General features: G+C 38.8%; 1 protein-coding gene and 1 pseudogene across 6 annotated transcripts in view; one reads left to right on the forward strand and one right to left on the reverse strand.

Annotated features, from left to right (window-relative positions):
- SLC9A9 (solute carrier family 9 member A9) overlaps nt 1–22,669 on the reverse strand; it is a 685,705-nt gene that overhangs the window by 623,485 nt on the left and 39,551 nt on the right. The gene's annotated exons all lie outside the window — the stretch shown is intronic.
- On the forward strand, nt 620–15,336 carry LOC137765831 (cytochrome b5 domain-containing protein 1 pseudogene; annotated as a pseudogene).

The raw sequence follows: 22,669 nt of genomic DNA on the forward strand, positions 1-22,669 counted from the left end.
TGCGGCAGGGCAGGGCAGGGCAGAAACTGGGCCCAGGCCCAATGATCCAGAAAAGATCCCCAGAATGTTGAAGGGGGCCAGTTCTCCTTCCCACAATGAACTTTTTCTTCTCAGAATTTTTAGCATTTCCCAAAAAAGAAGGAGGGAGTACAGTTATCTATGGAATCCAGTTTGCATAGATGCCACTTTGAATAAATAGCAGCCAGCTTCAAATAAAAAGCAGCTACTCCCTCTCCCTGGTTCCCCAAGGCAGAGGCTGTGATTTTATTCTACCCACCCCTTCCCACCCTCACCACCACATTTACAGGCGAGGGTTCTCGGCCCTGCATCTTCTGGGCTGGATGGATGCCCAGTTCAGCTCATAAATTCCTCTCTTATAACTCCCATTTGTTCTATCAGTTACCAGACATCCAAAAAACATTCTCATAATCTTTGCAGTTTGATATTTCTGATATGCAGGCTGTCCAGAGTTCAGGGCTCAGGGTGGAGGCCCTTTCTGCCCAGGTTTAAGGGCTATACTGGAGTATATAGTTCCCTAGAGAATTGGAAAGCTGAACAGAAAATTGAGGCAGAAAAAGTACTGACCTTGACCAGACCCTTAGTGCAGGGACTGACCAGCATGGAAGACCAGAGCTTTCAATACATGGAGGCCCAAGGCTTGCTGAATCCTGAACCTAAAACTATGTCCAATCCCATTCCACCCACCACTGGCAAGACAAAAGTTCCTAATGCCCCTGTTCAGTCCTACCATTGTCAGAATCAGTCAGAGCGGGACTCCCCAGATCCATCAATGATGGCCTTTTTTGCCTCACAGGAGTGGGTCTGGGGGTGAGCAGTACTCGCCATGGTTAATATAATCAGTGGGGTCCTCTCATTTCCAGAAAAGTCTAACCTTGGAGTGGGGGACTCTCTGGAAAAAAACTCCAAAGTACTGAGATATTAAAACTACTCCCTAAAAGCTCCTGGTGGGTCACATGTACAGTGACAGTGTAACATCCATGGCCTTGATGTACTAAGTGGAATATAACTTCTCTTACAGTTGTTACAGAATTACAAATGTAGAGCCATTTCCATTAATACATGCACCTCCCTCCCTCACACATACATTCTTGAGAGGTGAGGTCTCTAGGTGGGTAGCTGCATTGGTCCATTGGTTGCCTTGTAGGTATGAATGCTTTCTCTCTCCCAGGAAATTGTCTGGGCTGTTGTCATGGAGCAAATTGTATTGTCAGAGTCAAGTGGGATCCAGAGCCTCAACTTTCAAGTGTGGGGAAAACAGAGCAATGGCTCCCTGCTGAGGGAGCAAGGCCATCCAGCCATGGAAGCCTGGGGTTCTGCTCTCTGAGGTGAGGTGCTCCTATTCTGTGACTATTTCACCCAGAATTACTTCTCTTCACACTCTTGGTATTATTGGATATATGCAAATTAGGCTAACCTAATACGTTATGTGTTGGAAAGCTAAGGTGGCCCTTACTGACAGTAGGCAGCCTTTGTGTGTTGGTACTGATGAATTTCTGTGGCCAGAACTGGCACTTACAGTCATAATTCATATCATCTTATACCCTACATACTCAATATTGTTTTCCTCAACTGCTTCTCTATATTTCAGTTGTCTGTGGTCTCTGCCCCCTGCTAAGATGTCATACAGAACCAGAAGATCCATGAATATTAGAGTTATAATGAACAGTCAGATGTCATTTGAGCCAAAGTAGAGGAAAACTCTACTGACATGTCTCTAAAAGTTGCACCCACCCCTTCTTCAATACTTACAGTGTCAGGAATTTCACTGCTTTGTGAAAGAACCTATTCCATTGTTACACAGCTCTAAACAGGATATTTCTATTTCTTTTTCTTTCATTTTCCAGATTATTGCCTAATCTCATAAAGCACACAGAGAGAGTGTCCTGATCCTGCACAGTCTTTGAGCACATGCGATGGGTATCCACTGTGTAGGAAAGCCTGACATGGCAAGCTTAACCTGGCCCATTCCCACAAGGTAATTTACATAAGTGAAAACAAGGGGCAAAGAACAAAAGCATAATATGCTTTATAGCTTGTCCTTTGTTCAGCAATTTTGCATGCTTCTGACCTTGTAAATTTGTCAGAGAGAAAAGAAAGGTGGCCTCTCATCACCACAAATGAGAACAGGAAAGTTACTGATGATTTCCTCACTGTCAATTATCTTTTTTGGGTCTGAAAGGGAGAGATACCTCTTCTGAAGCAGGAGGAAGAGTGACCAGATTGTGCCATGGATCTTGACCATGGATGACCCCCTTTGGATCTCTCCTTCCTAGGATAGGTTTCTCAGATCTTTGAAACAGTTGGAAGAAGCAAAGCCTCAACTGTCAGAGCTGTGAAATCAGTGCAGGTGACATCTGACTATTACCTCACATTTTCTTAAGTATATAAATAAGCAACTTTATTCAAAACCTTGACTGATGACTGTCTCTTGGCATTTTGAACCTTTTTATCTACTGCTGTATAAAAAGAGTTTATTAATTTATTTGAGGCCTGGCATAGAGAAGGGAATCTTCCCTAATCTTTAGCCAAATATTCCCTTAAAACATCCTAGAGGAAAGAGAAGAAGTTGGGGCAGAGGAGGAAAGTGGAGAAAGAGAAGAAAAAGAAGGAGAAGAGGGGACAGGGAAGAGGAGGGGTGGGGAATAGGAAAGGAGGGAAATTTTCCAGCTCTTTGTGACTAATGGATTAAACGGCTTCAGTCGTCTGTTAGAGGTGAGTCGTCTGTTTGACTGCAGCTCTACATAGATAATATCTGTTGTGCTTTGATGTGGCAGCCCTAACAGACTAAGACAAAAGAGCAAAACATATGCTTGTTTCACAGTTTTCCAAAGAAAACATAAAAATAACACTGACCTCCATGTGTATATCATCAGACATTTTACAAAGGTTGTCACATCCAGTATTAAATTAGATTCTAACTGCAGACTTAACTGGTACATGATGATAGCCATTTTACAAAAGGGAAACGCAGACAGACGAAGGAAGGTAATTTGTGCAGTGTCACACAGAGGGGTCGAAGTCTGGACTTGTACCCAGACCACTGCTCTTTGCACAACACTAAACTGCTCTCATAACAATCAATCTTCACACCATGATGTCATTTATAAATCTAATAAGAAGGTTTCAATGTTTTCACACAAACATCAATAAAAGCGTTTCAAAGGGAATTGTTAGTCATACCTTCTAAACTAAAGATGACCTATGGATTTCATCTTGCAAGCCAACTATGATCGCTTGGGAGGGGCTGCCAATCCTGTTTACTGATGAGGATTCTGAGGTCATGAGGATTCTAATACCCAAATTAACTAACAATGTCAGCCACAGGCACAGGAAATGGGGTGTGCAACAGGCGAACCTGGGATTACAAATGCTACTCCAACCCCCAGAATAATATGGGGTCCTCAGGGATGAACAAATGAGTTTCCCAGTGGGAAGAACAAAAATATAAACAAGGTTGGCCAAGGACATTTTTGTTTTTAATTCTTTTTTGAGTTGCTTCTGTCCAGTTGCCTCTCTCTGACCTCTCATTTTCTTTGTCAGTATGGAAAGTTGGAACCTCAAAACTAAATTCTAAAAGAAATTCCTCACATGAAGCTTTATACGTATGGAAGATAATGAGTTTCTGAGAAACAAGGACTTCAAGATTTTACAGTAAATGCAGAAGCAGATTTTATGAAGGACTGATAAGGAGAAGCAAAATTGGTTCTCAAGAACATTCCTAGCAACTGTTTCACGGTTGGTAGAACAATTGGATATATAATCAGGGAGTACACAGCTTTGATTATAGTGGAATATACCAAAAGACATAATAATACTGCTATAATTACATATCAGCACTTAGGCCTCAAATTCTTTTTTTAGAAAATAGTTACAAGTTTTGTAAAGCTACAAGTTTTACAGAAATAGATCCAAGATAACAAGAGACACAAGGATCACAGTAAAAATCCTTTGTGACAAAAAAAGTGGCATCCTGTTCCTCCCCACTCCTCCATCTTAAACATCCTCAAAATAAGTCCTTACTGCACAGGACAGTAAACTGCAAAGCATATTCAGATTTTAACTTAATTTTTTTCAAGGATAAGCTAGATGCCTGCTTTCAAAACAGATAACACACTTAAAATGATGTAAGAAGTTAAATGGCTCAAACAAGACTGACCAATTTAGCAATATTTACTAACAGAAGTAACTTCATATAACTGCTTTCCTTACCAAAGCCTATAAAATGCCACTTTCATTTAACAAAAATGATGAAAGCTTTTTTATTGTTATGGAAACCAGAAATATATAAAGATCATTTTAGAATAAAATTAGAACATATTTTAATTCAATCTTGTTGACTTTTAAAAAGTTATGATTCTTGAAGCTAATGCTTTTCCCATTAATTTTTTTTTTTTTTTCACACACACACACTGTATTTTATTTTTACAGGAGATAAATAGACTGACACCAAGCATTGTACATGGATGACCACAACAAAAGCAACAATGATTGCAATTACCAAACATGAACCCATTAATTTTTAAAAGCAATTTTCTTAAAGGTCTTTTTTTTTTTTCAATATTTATTTATTTATTTATTTTGGCTGCACCCGGTCTTAGATGCAGCACGCGGGATCTTCACTGTGGCATGCAGGATCTTTTTTTTTGTTTTTTTAGTGCGGCATGCGGGATCTTTAGTTGTAGCATGCTGACTTCTTAGTTGCCACATGCCGACTTCAGTTGGGGCATGCATGGGACTTCAGTTGCTGAATGCATGCGGGATCTAGTTCCCTGACCAGGGATAGAACCCGGGACCCCTGCATTGGGAGCGTGGAATTTTACCCACTGGACCACCAGGGAAGTCCCCTCAAGGTCTCATCTGAGCTATGAGCCAGATATTTGCTACTCCTAGTATTTATATTCTTGAGAAAAGCTCTCTGGTAACATAAATAATAAAGCTGAACTTCTAACGTGGTTCTTTGTAAAATGAAGGTAATAACTAAATTATAAAATCAAATACAGAAAAATTGAGCAACTGTGTGACTCTAGCAAGAGCACTTACATTTCATGTAAAAATAAAGTGAGGAAGATTCAAACTCACTCAGTGACAGGTTTTACTTCAATAGAAACATGGATTCTTATTTCATAAAGTACTTATTTCCAAGTTAACAATCGATTACTCAAATATTTTTTTTCTTTGAAAATAGGGCTCAAATGAGATAAGAGAAAATTAATCTGAGTTATAAAAATACACAAGGGTCTGAAACATTATATTTTTACATCAGAGTAGGACACTTAAAATACTCCATTGTATTTGTATCAGAAGTAGTTAAATTTTTGATACAAGTTACTAGATAGAAAGTAATAATAATTAAATTAAATAATAATATAGTCTTAACTTTATGAAGTGCATTAGTGTTGCCAACTCTCACGCTTATGGTCCACATGTCATCTGGGCCCCCTTCCCATGCAGTCTGGGAGAGACTGATCTGACCTCTGCTTGGTGACATCTCTGAGCCTTCCTCAAGTTTCCCACAAGTACAAGGTGAGAGGACAAGGAATAATCTATATTCTTAAGGTCATTTTGGCCTCCAGGCTCCTTCTGACCCAGTTCCAGTGTTAACTCAGATGCAAAACATGCCCCTTCTTGAGTCGCCCAGAAAATTTTGCTCTCCCAAAGCATGTGAAAGTGTATACAATTTTCTGAAGATTATGCCTGATGGAAGATTTGGAAGGGCTTATCTTGAAGCACACAGGTAATTTCATATGGACATATTCCTCTCTGCTTCTTTCCTGTCCTTCAGTCTCTCCATTACTGGGAATGTGCACTGGCCCTTCTCCCCATGGAGATTTTTTTTTTTTTTTAACATCTTTATTGGAGTATAATTGCTTTACAATTGTGTGTTAGTTTCTGCTGTAATAACAAAGTGAGCCAGCTATACGTATACATATATCCCCATATCCCCTCCCTGTTGTGTCTCCCTCCCACCCTCCCTATCCCACCCCTCTAGGTGGTCACAAAGCACGGAGCTGATCTCCCTGTGCTATGCAGCTCCTTCCCACTAGCTATCTATTTTACATTTGGTAGTGTATATATATCCATGCCACTCTCTCACTTCATCCCAACTTACCCTTCCCCCTCCCTGTGTCCTAAAGTCCATTCTCTACGTCTGCATCTTTATTCCTGTCTTGACCCTAGGTTCTGCAGAACCATATTTTTTCTTTAGATTCCATATATATGTGTTAGCATACAGTATTTGTTATTCTCTTTCTGACTTACTTCACTCTGTATGACAGACTCTAGGTCCATCCACCTCACTACAAATAACTCAATTTCGATTTTTATTATGGCTGAGTAATATTCCATTGTATATATGTGCCACATCTTCTGTATCCATTCATCTGTCAATGGACACTTAGGTTGCTTCCATGTCTTGGCTATTGAAAATAGAGCTGCAATGAATATTGTGGTACATGACTCTTTTTGAATTATGGTTTTCTCAGGGTATATGCTCAGTAGTGGGATTGCTACGTTATATGGTAGTTCTGTTTTTAGATTTTAAGGAACCTCCATACTGTACTCCATAGTGGCTGTATCAATTTACATTCCCAACAACAGTGCAAGAGGGTAACCTTTTCTTCACACCCTCTTCAGCATTTATTGTTTGTAATTTTTTGATGATGGCCATTCTGACTGGTGTGAGGTTATACCTCATCGTGGTTTTGATTTTGCATTTGATTTGCATTTCTCTAATGATTAGTGATGTTGAACATCCTTCCATGTATTTGTTGGCAATCTGTATATCTTCTTTGGAGAAATGTCTGTTTAGGTCTTCTGCCCATTTTTGGATTGGGGTGTTTGTTTCTTTGATATTGAGCTGAATGAGCTGTTTATATATTTTGGAGATTAATGCTTTGTCCATTGATTCATTTGCAAATATTTTCTCCCATTCTGATGGTTGTCTTTTCATCTTGTTTATGGTTTCCTTTGCTGTGCAAAATATTTTAAGTTTCATTAGGTCCCATTTATTTATTTTTGTTTTTATTTTCATTTCTCTAGGAGGTGGGTCAAAAAGGACCTTGCTGTGGTTTATGTCATAGAGTGTTCTGCCTATGTTTTCCTCTAAGAGTTTTATAGCGTCTGGCCTTACATTTAGGTCTTTAATACACTTTGAGTTTATTTTTGTATACAGTGTTAGGAAGTGGTCTAATTTCATTCTTTGTTATGTAGCTGTCCAGTTTTCCCAGCACCACTTATTGAAGATGCGGTCTTTTCTCCATTGTATACACTTGCCTCCTTATCAAAGATAAGGTGACCATATGTGTGAGGGTTTATCTCTGGGCTTCCTATCTTGCTCCATTGATCTATAGTTCTCTTTTTGTGCTTGGACCATACTGTCTTGATTACTGTAGCTTTGTAGTATACTCTGAAGTCAGGGAGCCTGATTCCTCCAGCTCCATTTTTCTCTCTCAAGATTATTTTGGCTATTCGGGGTCTTTTGTGTTTCCATACAAATTGTGAAAATTTTTGTTCTAGTTCTGTGAAAAATGCCATTGGTAGTTTGATAGAGATTGCATTGAATCTGTGATTGCTTTGGGTAGTACAGTCATTTTCACAATGTTGATTCTTCCAATCCAAGAACATGGTATATCTCTCCACCTGTTTGTATCATCTTTAATTTCTTTCATCAGTGTCCTATAGTTTTCTGCATACAGGTCTTTTGTCTCCTTAGGTAGGTTTATTCCTAGGTATTTTATTCTTTTGTTGCAATGGTAAATGGGAGTGTTTCCTTAATTTCTTTTTCAGATTTTTCATCATTAGTGTATAGGAATGCAAGAGATTTCAGTGCATTAATTTTGTGTTCTGATACTTTACCAAATTTATTGATTATCTCTAGTACTTTTCTGGTAGCATCTTTAGGATTCTCTATGTATAGTATCATGTCATCTGCAAACAGTAACAGTTTTACTTCTTCTTTTCCAATTTGGATTCTTTTTATTTCTTTTTCTTCTCTGATTGCTGTGGATAAAACTTCCAAAACTATTTTGAATAATAGTGGTGAGAGTGGGCAACCTTGTCTTATTCCTGATCTCAGTGGAAAAGGTTTCAGTTTTTCACCATTGAGAACGATGTTGGCTGTGGGTTTGTCATATATGGCCTTTATTGTGTTGAGGTAAGTTCCCTCTATGCATACTTTCTGGAGGGTTTTTATCATAAATGGGTGTTGAATTTCATTGAAAGCTTTTTCTGCATCTATTGAGATGATCATATGGTTTTTCTCCTTCAGTTTGTTAATATGGTTTATCACATTGATTGATTTGTGTATACTGAAGAATCCTTGCATTCCTGGGATAAACCGCACTTGATCATGGTGTATGATCCTTTTAATATGCTGTTGGATACTGTTTCCTGGTATTTTGTTGAGGATTTTTGCATCTATGCTCATCAGTGATATTGGCCTGTAGTTTTCTTTTTTGTGTGCTATTTTTGTCTTGTTTTGGTAACAGGGTGATGGTGGCCTCATAGAATGAGTTTGGGAGTGTCCCTCCCTCTGCTATATTTTGGAAGAGTTTGAGAAGGATAGGTGTTAGCTCTTCTCTAAATGTTGGATAGAATTCGCTTATGAAGCCATCTGGTCCTGGGCTTTTGTTTGTTGGAAGGTTTTTAATCACAGTCTCAATTTCAGTGCTTGTGATTGCTCTGTTTATAGTTTCTATTTCTTCCTGGTTCACTCTCATAAAGTTGTGCTTTTCTAGAATCTGTCCATTTCTTCCAGGTTGTCTATTTTATTGGCATATAGTTGATTGTAGTAATCTCTCATGATCCTTTGTATTTCTGCAGTGTCAGCTGTTACTTCTCCTTTTTCATTTCTAATTCTATTGACTTGAGTCTTTTCCCTTTTTTTCTTGATGTGTCTGGCTAATGGTTTATCAATTTTGTTTATCTTCTCAAAGAACCAGCTTTTAGTTTTATTGATCTTTGTTATTGTTTCCTTCATTTCTTTTTAATTTATTTATTATCTGATCATTATGTTTTCTTTCCTTCTGCTAACTTTGGGGTTTTTTGTTCTTCTTTCTCTAGTTGCTTTAGGTGTAAGGTTAGGTTGTTTATTTGAGATTTTTCTTGTTTCTTGAGGTAGGACTGTATTGCTATAAACTTCTCTCTTAGAACTGCTTTTGCTGCATCCCATAGGTTCTGGGTCATTGTGTTTTCATTGTCATTTGTTTCCAGGTATTTTCTGGTTTCCTCTTTGGTTTCTTCAGTGATCTCTTGGTTATTTATTAGTGTATTATTTAGCCTCCATATATTTGTATGTTTTACACTTTTTTTCCTGTAATTGATATCTAGTCTTATAACGTTGTGGTCGGAAAAGATACTTGATATGATTTCAATTTTCTTAAATTTACCAAGGCTTGATTTGTGACCCAAGATATGATGTATACTGGAGAATGTTCCATGACCACTTGAGAAGAAAGTGTATTCTGTTGTTTTTGGATGGAATGTCCTATAAGTATCAGTTAAACCCATCTTGTCTAATGTGTCATTTAAAGCTTGTGTTTCCTTATTTATTTTCATTTTGGATGATCTGTCCATTGGTGAAAGTGGGGTGTTAAAGTCCCGTACTATGATTGTGTTACTGTCGATTTCCCCTTTTATGGCTGTTAGCATTTGCCTTATGTATTGAAATGCTCCTGTGTTGGGTGCATAAATATTTACAATTGTTATACCTTCCTCTTGGATCGATCCCTTGATCATTATATAGTGTCCTTCTTTGTCTCTTGTAATAGTCTTTATTTTAAAGTCTATTTTGTCTGATATGAGAATCGCTACTCCAGCTTTATTTTGATTTCCATTTGCATGGAATAACTTTTTCCATCCCCTCACTTTCAGTCTGTATGTGTTCCTAGGTCTGACGTGGGTCTCTTGTAGACAGCATATATACAGGTCATGTTTTTGTATCCATTCTGCCAGTCTATGTCTTTTGGTTGGAGCCTTTAATCCATTTACATTTAAGGTAATTATCGATATGTATGCTCCTATTACCATTTTCTTAGTTGTTTTGGGTTTGTTATTGTAGGTCTTTTCCTTCTCTTGTGTTTCCTGCCTAGAGAAGTTCCTTTAGCATTTGTTGTAGAGCTGGTTTGGTGGTGCTGAATTCTCTTAGCTTTTGCTTGTCTGTAAAGCTTTTGATTTCTCCATTGAATCTGAATGAGATCCTTGCTGGGTAGAGTAATCTTGGTTGTAGGTTTTTCCCTTTCATCACTTTAAATATGCCCTGCCACACCCTTCTGGCTTGCAGAGTTTCTGCTGAAAGATCAGCTGTTAACCTTATGGGGATTACCTTGCTGCTTTTAATATTTTTTCTTTGTATTTAATTTTTGATAGTTTGATTAATTTGTGTCTTAGTGTGTTTCTGCTTGGATTTATCCTGCATGGGACTCTCTGTGCTTCCTGGACTTGACTATTTCCTTTCCCATATTAAGGAAGTTTTCAATTATAATCTCTTTAAATATTTTCTCAGTCCCTTTCTTTTTCTCCCCTTCTTCTGGGACCCCTATAATTTGCATGTTGGTGTGTTTAATGTTGTCCCAGAGTTCTTGGAGACTGCCCTCAATTCTTTTCATTCTTTTTTCTTTATTCTGCTCTGCAGTAGTTATTTCCACTATTTTGTCTTCCAGGTTGCTTATCAGTTCTTCTGCCTCAGTTATTCTGCTATTGATCCCTTCTAGAGAATTTTAAATTTCATTTATTGTGTTGTTCATCATTGTTTGTTTGCTCTTTAGTTCTTCTAGGTCCTTGTTAAACTTTTCTTGTATTTTCTCCATTCTATTTCCAAGATTTTGGATCATCTTTAGTATCATTATTCTGAATTCTTTTGCAGGTAGACTGCCTATTTCCTTTTCATTTGTTTGGTCTGCTGTTTTTTTACCTTGCTCCTTCATCTGCTGTGTATTTCTCTGTCTTCTTATTTTGCTTATCTTATGTGTTTGGGGTCTCCTTTTCACAGGCTGCAGGTTCATGGTTCCCGTTGTTTTTTTTGTTTGCCCCCAATGGGTAAGGTTAGTTCAGTGGGTTGTGTAGGCTTCCTGGTGGAGGGGACTGGTGCCTGTGTTCTGGTGGATGAGCCTGGATCTTGTGTTTTTGGTGGGCAGGACCACGTCCAGTGGTGTGTTTTGGGGTGTCTGTGAACTGATTATGATTTTAGGCAGCCTCTGTGCTAATGGGTGGGGTTGTGTTCCTGTCTTGCTAGATGTTTGGCATGGGGTGTCCAGCACTGAAGCTTTCTGGGTGTTGAGTGGAGCTGGGTGTTAGCGTTGAGACGGAGATCTCTGGGAGAGCTTTCGCCGATTGATATTACAAGGGGCCAGGAGGTCTCTGGTGGACCAATGTCCTGAACTTGACTCTCCCACCTCAGAGGCTCAGGCCTAACACCTGGCTGGAGCACCAAGACCCTGTTAGCCACACAGCCAGGTACATGAGTGTTTCTTGCCTTTTGGGAAGTCTGAGGTCTTCTGCCAGCGTTCAGTAGACGTTCTGTAGGAGTTGTTCCACATGTAGATGTATTTTTGATGTATTTGTGGGGAGGAAGGTGATCTCCATGTCTTACTCCTCTGCCATCTTGAAGGTCCTCCCCATGGAGATTCTTGCCCCATACTTTCAGAAGGTTCTAGCTTCCTGCTTCCGTCTCTTCCTGCCTAATTCCCTCAGGGGTAAACAAACTTGTCTCTCCATCTCCAGAGTCACAAGTTCTCCAACAAGATGCTCACCAAGATACTAAATATACCTGAACATAAGAGACCCAAGAATGTATTTTCCAAAAGAGAAGATCCCCTTTAAAAAGTTTTTAGCCAACTTAAATATGTATATAAATGATTGATATAGAAGAACCTGTCATATATCTTCTTACAGTATTGAATTTATCAATTTAATCACACAATCATACTTAAAAGAATGCATTATAGAGGACCTATATTGCTTTTTTTCTAATTGGAGTATAGTTGATTTACAGTGTTTTGTTAGTTTCAGGTGTACAGCAAAGTGATTCAGTTATACATGTACATATATTCATTCTTTCTAAGATTCTTTTCTCAAATAGCTTATCACAGAATACTGAGTAGAGTTCCCTGTGCTACACAGTAGGTCTTTGTTGGTTATCTATGTTATATATAGTAGTGTGTGTGTATGTTCATCCCAGGCTTCTGATTCATCCCTCCCTGCAACATTTCCCCTTTGGTAACCATAAGTTTCTTTTCAATACCTGTAAGTCCGTTTCTGTTTTGTAAACAAGTTCATTTGTTTCTTTTCTTTTTTTAAAAAATTAGATTCCACACATGAGTGACATCATATCATATTTGTCTTTCTCTGACTTACTTCACTTAGTATGGTAATCTCTAGGTCCATTCATGTTGTTGCAAATGGCATTATTTCATTCTTTTTTATGGCTGAGTAATATTCCATTGTACATATGTACCACACCTTCTTTATCCATTCACCTGTCAATGGACATTTAGGTTGCTTCCACGTCCTGGCTATTGTAAATAGTGTTGCAATGAACACTGGGGTGCAGGTACCTTTTCAAAGTATGGTTTTCTCCAGATATATGCCCAGGAGTGGGATTGCTGGATAATATGGTAGTTCTATTTTTAGTTTTTATAGGAACCTCCACAGAGTTCTGCATAGTGGCTGCACCGATTTACATTCCCACCAACAGTGTAGGAGGGTTCCCTTCTCTCCATACCCTCTCCAGCATTTATTGTTTGTAGACTTTTTGATGACAGCCATTCTGACCCATGTGAGGTGATACCTCATTGTAGTTCTGATTTGAATTTCTCTGTTAATTAGTGACGTTGAGCATCTTTTCATGTGCTTTTTGGCCATCTGTATGTCTTCTTTGGAGAAGTGTCTATTTAGATCTTCTGCCCATTTTTTGATTGGGTTGTTTGTTTTTTTGATATTGAGCTGCATGAGCTGCTTGTATATTTTGGAGATTAATCTTTTGTTGGTCGCTTCGCTTGCAAATATTTTCTCCCATCCTGTGGGTTGTCCTTTCATTTTGTTTGTGGTTTCCTTTGCTGTGCAGAAGCTTTTAAGTTTAATTAGGTCCCATTTGTTTATTTTTGTTTTTATTTTCATTACTCTAGGAGGTGGAACAAAAGAGATATTGCTGCAATTTTATGTCAAAGAGTGTTCTGCCTATGTTTTCCTCTAAGAGTTTTATAGTGTCTGGCCTTATATTTAAGTCTTTAATCCATTTTGAGTTTATTTTTGTGTATGGTGTTAGGGAGTGTTCTTATTTCATTCTTTTACATGTAGCTGTCCAGTTTCCCCAGCACCATTTATTGAAGAGACTGCAGAGGTTCTCCCACAAAAGTGAGAGTCCTGAGCCCCACATCAGGCTCCCCAGTCTGAGGGTCTGGCATCGGGAGGAGGAATCCCCAAAGCAGTTGCCTTTGAAGGCCAGCAGGGCTTGAGTGCAGGAGCTCCACAGAACTGGGGGAAACAAATTCTTCATATTTGACATAGGTGTCCTTTTGCCATCAATAGAGCCATTGTTGAGTCATCTAACACAGTTCTCTAAAACACATGAAGTTCATTTCTTTCTAATTTGAAGTACAGCATACTTAATCCAGTCAGCCCAAGCTATAAAAATCAACCTGTTATTTATGTTCTGCATAATGTAACCACTTAATTTTCTGCTTTTTAAATTGACCTTTAAGCCTTATTTACAATGACATTCAACACTTGCAATTGAGAGCTTGTGCTAGGGAATAATGATTACAGCTGGGTTAAATTTCCTTTTGTCCTTTTTTGTAACCAATTCTCTTGAGTGACCTTTATAAACAACTGAAATTAACATTGATTGAAGTGGTTTCAGGCTGATCTTCCCTAAACAGTTCTTTGTCCTCCAACATGATACTACTGAAATAATGTCCTATGAGATTTGAATTTAAGGTTGCTATCTTTTTTGGAGGGATAAATAATTTTGAGGGTAAAAAAACCCAAACTCTCACCTTATGTTCTAGCATATAGGAAACTGTCCCTTAACTTTCTCCCTAGGAAGGACTGTGGTATCAGTTGTTAAACTTTTCCTTATTACACATATATTCATAATACCATTTAATCTCCACAGCAGGGCAAATATTAATCCTACATTACAGATGAAGAAAATGAAGTTCCAAGAAATGTAGCATTACATGGCTTGACATTGGGCCAAGTCTAGCGAAGTGGTTTTCCCTAGAATACGATAAAAAACAAAATACAAGAACCTCTGAAAGTTGCTAAGAGAGTAAATCTTAAGTATTCTCACCACAAAACAGAAATGGTAATTATGTAATGTGATGAAGGTGTTAGCTAATGCTATGGGGTAATCATTTTGCAATATATACATGTATCTCCAAGTCCATATGTCAATTATATCTCTAAAGCTGGGGGAAAAAAGAAATTTGTACAATGAACTCATAGTACAGTTATAATATCAGAAAAATAAAAGACCACCAAATTAAATATTTTTTAAAAAAATACAGTAACCTGGAGCGGATAAACGCGCTCACCTTAGCTCCTGGACGAGAGGGAGGATGCAGCAGTGACTGCGTGCTGAAAAGCGAGCAAGCAACTAAAGGAGTCGGTGACCGATAGAGCAAGAGCCGTGCCACGCCGGGGCCTAGTGGCCGGGCCAGACTTTGACTGTTTTCAGCGTCACTCTTTCACGCCGGCAGAGGTGGCCCAACATAACCAGCCAGAAGACCTCTGGGTGTCTTACCTGGGAAACGTGTATGACCTAACGCCGTTATTACAGGAGTACAAGGGAGACCTGCTGCTGAAACCCATCGTGGAAGTTGCGGGCCAGGACATCAGCCACTGGTTTGATCCAGACACCAGAGACATCGGCAAAGCACACAGATCCGCTGACCGGTTCCCTGAGAAACCGCACCCCCCCGGGGGCCGCTTTCTGCAGGTGCCACCTCAGCTGCCCCTTTCGGACTGGGCCAATGATTTCGGGAAGCCTTGGTGGCAGGGGTCGCGTTACCAGGTGGGGCGGCTGTCCGCCAAGACCCGGAATATCTGCATCATTAACACGCTCACATAGCAAGAGCACACACCGGAGGTGGGGGCCCGGGAATCAATGTGGGAAATCCTACACAGCTATCTCTCCTGTGCTGCACATGCTGCCAGCTACGCATGGAAATAGGAAGGGGAGAACCTGACATGGATTATACCCTGGAAGAGAATGGCATCTGGGATGAGGAGGAAGAATTTGATTATCTCAATATGGACAGTACACTCTACACACCTGCAGTACTGCTGTACTTCAATGATGACCTCACAGAGCTATAGAAAGGGAGATGTATGCTCATGTAGGCTCAAGACATATTTTGAGTTTAGCTGTTTCTGTGCCCTGTTGGAAAAGAGGTGGGGATGGGGTGGGGAGGGCGGTACCTGGACCTAGACCTCCATTCTGCTCTGGGAGCTGGCCTGAGGTTCCCATGCCCGACTGAAGTGTAAAGGTCCTATTCCTCGGGTTAATTACAATTTACTCTGAGAAAGTTAGGAATAATGCTAGAAGTGAATTAATTTTTAGGAATGATACAAGAAAATAAAGTATCTTAGATCAGGGAGATGTAGAAGAGGATAGTCAGATAGAGCTCAGGCAGAACTTTTCAATAGTAAGAGAAAGAGAAGTCCAACACAGGGATGAGGGATGGAAGAACTTTTCTGGCAATGATGGAAATGGGATGGCTGCAGGAAGATGGGATTTACAAAGACAGGAATAGGAAATGTCTATCACTGGCCATATAAAACTGGCTAATCTCTCTTCTGAATAGTATTTGGCAGCTGAAACCCAAGAGGAACAAAGGAAGTGAATGGTCACCAGGTAATTCAGGCTAGATATTATGCTATGTGCTTTATATACCTCATTTAATACAACTACTCATAAAACAGATACCATTACCACTGTTTTACAGATGAATCTTCTGAAGCTCAGCAAGATATAATAGCACAAAAGGCACACCAGTTAGTAACCAGATTGCAAACCCAGGTCTTCCCAATTCCAAAGTCTATGTTCTTCTCAATGTCCAGGCTCATTGCACAATGGGAACCTATAGGCCTATTGTGTAGTCAGCTGTGGTGTTGTGCTTTTTTGTTTTGTTTTTTTAGTTACTGTCTTTGCAAGGGACGTAGCAGAGTTCTGCAGTGGCAGAGAGGACACAGGGAATGCTATGTGTCAGCTGAGTCATAGCTATTGAGGCTACTTCATGGTTAGTCGCATAGCAAAACTTTCCTCTGACTTTTCTGAGGCAAAGAGGTGGGTATATACTGACTCCAGGAAAATTAGAGTGGGAAAGGGCCTTTGGATTGGGACCGTTTAGAAGGGGGAGCAAAAAGGGGGCAACAGCATGTATATTCATGATGGGCCTGTGCCTCTGAAGGGAAGATGAGGAAGACAGGGTCGACTTTGCCAGATGGTGACTCTACAAGGAGGGGCTTGACAGAGGTGATGTAAAGAGAAGTGCTAATTAAGGCAGAAAACTACTGGTGTTCAAAAGAGAACAACCATGGAGGGCAGTGGCCAGATTTGGTTCCCTATGACCTAAGCAGGGAAGGGGAATGAGAATCACAGGTGAATTTCTTGACAGTAGCAGGCAAAAAAGCAGGGAGATGTGAGCGCACCTTTGTGGAAGGTGGCGCCCTATGAGACACTGGGTAGGCTGCAGAAGAGTGTGCTGAGGGGCTGACTATGAATGGCATGGACAGAGGTGGAGACATCTGTATCCACCTGCAGTTGTTTCATGTGTATCTTGTTTGCTCAACTAAACCCTAAACTATTTGAGAACCAAAGCTATGCTACTGCTGTAACCCCAGCCTCAGGGCCTGTGCCTATGGGACCTGCACAAACTCGTCCTTCTTCCAGAGTTTCCTACTTTAGTACCTCTCGCCAGAAACACATCACTCTCCGCACACACCCAGTCACTCTCCAAGTAGATTCTATGTCCTAAACATCTCTGGAATCCATCTTCTTTTCTCGAAGCTGTTATCATCACCTCTGGTCTGGGACTGCTGCAATAACTTCCTAACCAGTCCTCCCATTTCCACTCTGTCCTCCACACACAGCAGAGTGAGCTCTGAAAAACAAACCTAAACATCTAACTTTCCTCCTTCAGATTCTTCAGTGGCTTCCAGTTGCTTTTGGAATAAAGTCCTAAATGCAAAGTCCTTGCATAAATCAGCCTCTACCTTGCATCACCCCTCTTTGTTCCCTGGCTTTCTGTTCACTAAAGGTTTTCTTGCCTCAGAGCCGGCACACAGGCTGCTCTCCCTGCTGACAACACTCTTCCATTTCCCACCTTGCTGATCCTAAGTGTTTCTTCCTCAAAGAGACCTTTTCTGATTTCTCAATGCAGGTCAAGACTTTCTGTTAAATCTTCTCTTAGCACCATGCCTATTTCAGAGCACTTATTACAATAGTAATGTTAAAATTATGGATGTAATTGGCTGGCTGGCTGCTAGATTGTAAGCTCATGAGGGCAGAGATCGTGTCCATCTTGTTCACTGCTGTATTCCCAATGTTGGGCACACAGCTGCTGCTCAATAAATTTTGACTGAATGAACTCAAAAAAATAAAAATAAAAAATAAAAAAATAAAAATACAGTAACCTGGATAATGGCTTGAGATTAAGAGGAAGGTTTTTCTAGCAATTAGCTCTGTAATATCAAAAATAAACACAATTCTTTTATTTCTTCATTACTAAATACTTTCAAATATCCCTTGGAATTCTTTTCAAAGCCCTTTTCTTTTTTCCTGTGATAGGGTCATTTGTTACCAAATTCAAAGGTTTGAATAATCAATCTCTCAATATGCTATTTTCATATTTTTAAAGAATTTGTGCCTATGCTAAGGTGAGAAATTATCCATTTGATACTTGCTTATTTTTAACATGAAAGTGACACATCACGTCAAAGACTATTTCTAAGGAAGTTTTTGTTTTCACCGCTGAGCTGAGGTAAAGGATTTTTTTCTCCAGCATCTCAGGGGGACTGCTCAGCATGAGGAGTGCACTATTCTCAGGAGAGGGCAAGCCAGATGTTAGGTGGGATTTTGGAAGGGTCTGGGCTGAGGACTGTGAAATGCAGGCTATGTGGGTGATAGAACTAATTGCAGAGAAAGGCTGGGGAGAGAGACTCATTTTTAAATAGCTGCTCAAGGGTGAAAACGTGGAGAAGGAGAGCTGCTAATAGATGTGTGTGTGTGGAAGGGGGGTGGTTTGCTATATGATGCACAGTGTGAAATAACTGTGCCACCCTTTTAAGAAAACTCATAACACATGTGCAAGTTATTCTTCAAGTTTTTTGTAGTTTCTTTGTTCTTTAACACAGAGGTGAAAGGACTCGGTGCTTTGTGTTCAAATTCCTTTCTGGGTAAGGGAGAGAGAGCACAGAAGAGGTAGCCAACCTAAGTTCTTTAAGCAAAGGCTGGTTCATCAGACTGACAAATCCTGGATTCAGGCCAGCCTTTCAACATTTTGCAATGCCAAATATTTCACTTTTATCCTCACTGAGGAATGATAAGACCTGAGCAAGATTCATGGTTCCTAAAATGAATGTGAGCTGGAAGAAGACACCAGTTCATGCAGAGTAAGAACTCTCTTAGATTGGACTGCTGGGCTCTTCAGCATGGTCACCTTCTCAGCTTGAACCCCACACATCAGCAGAAGCCACTTAATTAGTTTACTTTAAGAAACCACTATGACAGGAATCAGGAAAAACCCAAATTCATATAATCAGTATATCTTTCTCCTTTTAAGTGAGCCCTTGTGAGCAGCCAAATCAGAAAAAGGACCTTTGTTCAGAAGGCTCCTTGTTGGGATGAAATCAGATCAGGCAGAAACACTAACTTGAACCTCAGAAGGGGGAAGGTCTTGCTTAAAAAAAAAAAAAAAAAGCAAAAAAACACCCTATAAAGTTCACTGGTAATACTCCCTGCGTCCGTAACTATACCAGGACTCACTGGAGATCAAACACTATGAAGTCCAGCTAGGTCAGTGGGGTGCTCCTTGACTGAACAGCCCCACCTTATTGGCAAGCCTTTCTTTGGACATGGTGATTCGTTCAGTCTGGGGACAGCCAGGACTCCTGTCTTTCTAGTTACTTTGCATATGTCCTCTGCTTTGATCATCAAGTTTAACTGTACATAAGCAATCTTATTTCCTTACTTTCCTACACCTTGCTGAGGCCCACAGTGCAGGTGCCTGAGAAAATACTCCCATTCCCTCCTAAACAGCAGGGCTATAACTTCTGTATGAGAAGCTATGCAGTCACTCATTCCATTCCTTTCTAAAAAGAACTCTCCCCTAAATTTCTATTTCTCCTTATTACTTAATTTTAAAGACTCTAAGAAACCTATATAAACTTAAAGGTATAAAGATCTATAACAAATTTAAATTATATTCCTTCTTAAGGTTTAGGCTTTGAACATTAGCAGAAGATATAGCTTTGTAAGTATCTGTGTCAACACCTCATTTTGCCCCCTTTCCACATTTTTAGAGTCAATAGTAAATTCTTTCCTAATCTCCTCTTCATTAAGTCCAAACGGAATTCTAGCCTATCAACCACTTATATTTATTTGTTTTTATTTTTGTTCTTGTTCTACATAAAGTTAAAAAATGGGGGGGAATGCATTTTAGAAGGCTCTGTGCTTCCTGGGGCAATGCAGTATCACAGCAATCACTAAGTCTAAGTGTCCTGAAAAAAAGGTCTGGAAAACATTTACTCTGCCTACTTATATATTGGGCCTGTTTCCATGGCATTCCCAGATTTAAGTAATGCATGGGGCCCTTCTCTACCCATTCCGATTAATTATTCATTCACAAATATTTACTGAGCATCTCTACTCTGTGTCAAGCACTGTATGAGGTACAAGTCATACAAAAGAGAACAATGAAGTTTATATCTAGAGACAGTGTCTACAAAATTTTTAAACTGAGCAATACTATTAGGAAAAAAGAAGCAGTACATCCATTATTTATTTATAAGTAACATACATGTGTTCCTGGACTAATATTGTATATATTATAAGAATTCATAAAAATAGCCATTTTAAATGGTTCAGATTTTCAAAAGTTAACAAGAAATATATGTTCTAACATTTTCTCCCCACACATCACTGGATCAATTTGCATAGCAATTAAGTAAGGTGTGGAGGTGCCCTACTTTGAAGACCAATGTTGACCAATGTTTAATGCATCTGTCATTGACATTGAAACAGTGAATTTGTAAAGTGGAAGTGTATTTTTTGAACTATTTTACAGATGAATAGACCTCTTTCAAAATGTTATGTGAATTTAAGAATTATATGTCAATGTAGGAAAACAACTTAAGAAGAAATATATTTTTCTTCAAACTTCTGCAATTTCCCAGACACAAAATTATGCTATGTTATGATTTCCGATTGGTAACAAATAATACATGGCATGAAATGAGTATCTCAACTTGGAATTTAGACAGAGAATATAAATATTTTATTTTACAGTTCTACTTCTTTACCTCTGTATTAATATGAATTAAATTTAATGACATGCCAATACAATATATAATATAGTCATTACACAGCATCTTGTAAACAAAACATTAACTGATTAATAATTGTGATTCTTTACTAAATTTTTCTTTAACAAATAATGGAGGTATTGTTGCTTGTTGTCATAACTCATCTTACTGCTACACTAATAACTCTTTTAAGGAAGACTTTTCAGAAGATGAATAAAAAAGGCAACAGCCATAGACCTAATTGCTAAGGATGTGTTGGGTAAAGGGAAACATCTTGTCATTTTTTAAATATACTAAAATCTTAAAATTTAAAAATATATACATATTTGTAAATAAATGTATATTTGTGTATGTTTGTATCTATAAGCCATAGGATTTGAAAAGAGAATGAAGTGACGCTACATGGGAAATTCCCTTAGTAGGAAAGCAAATCTTCGAGATTAAGTATGAAAATAAAATACTGGAGGTCAACAGGGAGAAAACAGCTCCTTGAGAAACTTCAGTAATCAATCCCCAAAGCTTTTAAAAGCCTCATTTTAGATCTGATGTGGAATCGGAATATTTTAAATGGAAAAAACATTACTTCAAGTGAAAATTTTTAGCTGGACTATTAAAAAAGGGGATGGCTATATTTGAGTTCTCTTGATCTCAAGGAAACTGAAATTCATATTACTACGTGAAAGAAGCTTTACCTAGAAAGGTTGCATACTGTATGTTTCTGATTATATGACATTCTGGAAAAGGCAAAACTATGTAGACATTAAAAAGATCAGTGGTTGTCAGGGGTAGGAGGGTGGCAGGGGTGAACAGGCAGAGCGCAGAGGATCTTTAGGGCAGTGAAACTATTCTGTATGATACCACAATAGTGGATATTTGTCATTACACATACGTTGAAACCCGTAGAATGTACAACACCAAGAACGAACCCTAATATAAACTATGGACTTTGGGTGCTTATAATGTGTCACTGCAGGTTAATCAATTGTAACAAATGTACTACTCTGGTGGGGGATATTGATAAAGAGGGAGGCCATGCATGTGTGGGAGCAGGGAGTATATGGGAACTCCGGACTTTCCTCTCAACTTTGCTGTAAATCTACAATTGCTCTAAAAAAATAAAATCTTAAAAAAAATAAAGCCTACTTAAAAAATCTATAAGCTCTTGGATGCTACCATTTTTTAAAAGGAAGTAAATTTTTTTCAAGTAAAATTGTAATATTGTTTCCTCAGGTTTTAAAACATTCCACTACTGTGATTTTTAAATGAAATCATATTACTAAAATGAGCCATTTTATACATAGATGGTCCAATGAGTGTAAAAAATATTGACAAAGTTTTGGTTGGTTGAAGTACCTTTCTATAAATGCCATTGACTTTTTCCGTACTCTTGTTTGAACAAATAAAAGCAACAATTAATTGGAAAACATTTTTAGTTTGGTATGTGCTCAGAAAGACAACTCAAAATATTCAATAAAAGACCATTTTCAGGCTGTACTTTGAAGTAAAGCAGAAAACTGAATGAAAAGCAGATAATAGACCAGGATAGAGGGAACTGTGAGACAAAGGATCAAATAAAAATTATTGGACATCCCCAAGAACCTTCCAATGGCTTAAATGTGCGCTACAAATAGTTTCAAAGATCTGTAATTTTTATCCTTAAAGCAAGATCTAAGGGGGGAAAAAATACTTTGCTTTTTGTGTTTCTATAGTATTTACCTCACTACATAAAAATGTTAACATGAATTTCTCCTCTTATAATAATGATGTCTCAGAAGTTTTGATGTTGTAAGTAACAGAAAACTAGACGTAAACCGTGTGACACACTGCTAGTTGTCTCCTAAATCTATCTCCCCCTTCTTGCTTAGTAATCAAGTTTTAGGTAGGCATGCAGATGGAGACTACAGTTCCCAGTCTGCTTTGTAGCTTGATAGGACCATGTGATTAAATTTAGACCAATATGTGAATAGAAATAACGTTTGCCATTTCTAGGCTTTGGTCTTAAAAACACTGGGGATATATCTCTCCAGCTTCTCTTTCCCCTTTTCCTATAGGCTGGGGTATAGACATGGCAGTGACCCAGCTTCAACTATTCCCCAAAAAGAGGTAATCCTAGTGATAGCAGAGG

Source organism: Eschrichtius robustus, chromosome 6 (genome assembly GCF_028021215.1).
Source record: "Eschrichtius robustus isolate mEscRob2 chromosome 6, mEscRob2.pri, whole genome shotgun sequence".
NCBI lineage: Eukaryota > Metazoa > Chordata > Mammalia > Artiodactyla > Eschrichtiidae > Eschrichtius > Eschrichtius robustus.